General features: G+C 41.4%; 1 long non-coding RNA gene across 1 annotated transcript; it reads right to left on the reverse strand.

The window, feature by feature from the left end:
• Positions 1-417: 417 nt before the first annotated feature.
• Positions 418-2,420, reverse strand: LOC144333450 (uncharacterized). The gene is made up of 3 exons (XR_013402105.1): positions 2,301-2,420; positions 1,461-1,574; positions 418-551 (listed from the first exon to the last, which is right to left on the reverse strand). It is a non-coding gene; the product is annotated as an uncharacterized LOC144333450 (long non-coding RNA).
• Between the last annotated feature and the right edge of the window lie 821 nt (positions 2,421-3,241).

Consider the following 3,241-nt stretch of genomic DNA (forward strand, 5'->3'; position numbering starts at 1 on the left):
AGTAAGACCTTTTTCAGATGTTTATTTTCTATTGATAACTCTGTTTTTATGCCGATAAAATGTCATAAAAGGGAAAACTAAAGATAGACCTGAATGGCAAAAATATAACAAAAGGTAAGCAAGAAGCCTGAGGGAAATGTGAGGGAAGGGACTTTGCAGCTGACCACGGTGGCTGCAAGGAGGACTTACAGTCGCGTGCATGACATATAGCCATATTCATGTGACCCTGGGGACCCCAGGTTAACCTGCCGCTGTACATCCAGGACTTATCACGACAGGGAGGACAGAGCGGTGTCAACATTTATTTTCCAAACTAGATGACCTGATTCTCCCGCTGATCTGCTGTAGCTGGGTTAGTTGTTGGTCCAAGAAGTTTACAAGATGGCAGAAAAAAACCTGTTATTTGGAAAGCTGCCTGGTGTTCATCCCCAGGATCACTGGGAGACATCTTCAAGGGACAGGAGTATGCACTGTGACTGTGGCTACATGACATCACAGAATATAAGAACTGACATCCCTTAAAGAGCTTCATCATGTGTTACGCCATTTGCCTGAATGGAGGGAGAGAAAGATTATCCTCACCAGACCTCCAAAGTCATAGAGTCCCAGATCAGTAGAAAACTCTCTTACCTTAGTTTACAAGTTCAGTGTTGAAAAGCACGAATTTAATCTTGTACCTTCATTTTGTAGGTTCAGAAACTGAAGCCCAAAGTGCTTAAAACAAACAAACAAAACCTCCTGCCCCAAGTTACTTATGGCAGAACTAGGGCTATAACTCATATCTCCCAGTTTCCCATCTGACACTTGGCCAGCACTGTCTTCCTGCCTGAAGGGAGACCTCACATGGGCTGGTTACACAAGCCCCCTAAATTTTATGATGGTGTTAATCACAGCACATGGACGTCCACTTGCCAATAGGGGAAATTTTTATCTCAAGCAGTAAGATCTGTTTCATAAAACATTCAGGTTTTCTCAGAAAAGCAGAGTTCCCCATATGCTACCTGCCATGAAATCCATCTTCATTCATGCTCCAGTCTCTGCTCTGTCTCATCTTCATCACACCTACCCTTTTTAGCTTCAGGTACATCAACCACAAGGAAGAATATTCCAGTTTAGGCTGAACACAGACTGGTTTGGAAAGGCCTGCCCCATGTCGAGTAGGGAAAGGCACACCCATTTCTTAGTGGATGCCTCTGACTTATAAACACTCCTGCTTGATTGATTTGCTTGTGTTTGAATTTGTTTTCTAAAAATAGTGTGTAGATTCCCAGAAGCCCCCTTCCTTCCCAAGACCCCAGTGGGATGCCCCATCATGCATCAGATGGATATTAAACACGCCATGAGGGAGGCTGTATTCTGTGATGACATGCCTGCCCTAGCAGAAGAGCTCTTCCAGCACCAGGCCACATGCTAAAATCAATAAGTAAATATGGACAGAATTGAGGGTCAGTAATACCTACCAGGCAGGCACAGTGGCTCACTATAATCCAAGCGCTTTGGGAGGCCAAGGTGGGCAGATCACTTGAGCCCAGCGGGTTTGAGACCAGTCTGGGAAACATGGTGAAACCCTGTCTCTACAAAAAATACAAAAATATAAAAATTAGATATGTGTGGTGACTTGCATCTGTGGGAGGCTGAGGTGGAAGGATCACTTAAGTCTGAGTGGTCAAGGCTACAGTGAGCCAAGATCATGCCATTGCAGTCCAACGTGGGCAACAGAATGAGACCCCATCTCAAAATAATAACAATAATAATAATAAAGCAGACACTCAAGGGATTAATTATCTATTAGCAATTAATCCAACTCAATACATAGAAATATTTCACAAAAAAGCAATCTCAACATATATCTTGATAAAAGAAAATAAAAAGCAGAAAGGCAACTGCAGGCTGGGGAGTGGATAAAAGAGTAAATAAACCCCTGTCAGGAGAGGGAACTGGTATCTGAGGAGCTGAGCACTATTATCTCAGAATGTAAAGGGATAAGAACAACTTCCTCAGCTCGTGACATCCCAAAGAGCTATGATTCTCTCTCTACCTTTTTTTCTGAGTGTTAATCTTCAGAGGAGCCTGAGCTCCTAAGAGTGCCACATTTGAGCTTTAGTTTATTAAACAACCCAAGGGTACACCTTCCCTGGAAGTGGAGACTAAAAAAATGCCCTCCCAAGGATCCCCTCTTTTTGACCTGCATCCAGTAAAACCAAAGTTCTCTACTTTCCACAGTGTTAGCATGGTTTCATGCACTCCTGTGGCACTCAGGTGAAATATTCAGGGTTCTTGGGGTTTGTGTATTCACTTACAAGAGGGCCACATTATCCTGTGCAACACTTGCCATCTTTGTAGGGTTTCTTCTCTTCCCCATTCCATTGATGCCTCTGAGGCCCTGGCATTGCCTGGTGTAGTTGATGCCATAACAGTTCAGGGTGTTCCTGGTGACAATAGCAGTCAAGAAGAAAGACTATATGCACAAGAGTTGAATAAACAAGCAAAACCCAATGGTATGTTGTCTTCAAGAGCCCCATCTCACACGTAATGATACTCAGGCTCAAAATAAAGGGATGAAGGAAAATCTACCAAGCAAATGGAAAACAGAAAAAAAAGCATGAATTGCAATACTAAGTTCAGACAAAACAGATTTCAAACAAATAAAGATTAAAAAGGATAAAGAAGGGAATTACATAATGGTAAATGGTTCAATTCAACAAGAAGACCTAACTGTCCTAAATATATATGGACCTAACACAGGAGCACACATATTCATAAAGCAAGTTCTTGGAGACCTGCAAAGAGACATAGACTCCCACACAATAATAGTGGGAGACTTCAACACTCCACTGACAGTATTAGACAGATCACTGAGGCAGAAAATTAACAAAGGTATTCAGGGGCCGAACTCAACATTGGACCAAATGGATCTGATAGACGTATCAGAATTCTCCACTCCAAAACAACAGATTATACATTCTTCTCATTGCCACATGGCACATACTCTAAAATCAATCACATAATTGTATATAAAACAATCCTCAACAAATGTTAAAAAGTCAAAATCAACCAAAAACACTTTTGGACCACAGCACAATAAAAGTAAGAATCAAGACTATGAAAATCACTCAAAACTGTTCAATTACATGGAAATTCAACAATATGCTCCTGAATGACTCTTGGGTAAATAATGAAATTAAAGCAGAAATCAAAAAGTTGTTTGAAAATAGTGAAAACAAACCTACAGCATACCAGA

The sequence above is a fragment of the Macaca mulatta genome, chromosome 12, assembly GCF_049350105.2.
Source record: "Macaca mulatta isolate MMU2019108-1 chromosome 12, T2T-MMU8v2.0, whole genome shotgun sequence".
Lineage (NCBI taxonomy): Eukaryota > Metazoa > Chordata > Mammalia > Primates > Cercopithecidae > Macaca > Macaca mulatta.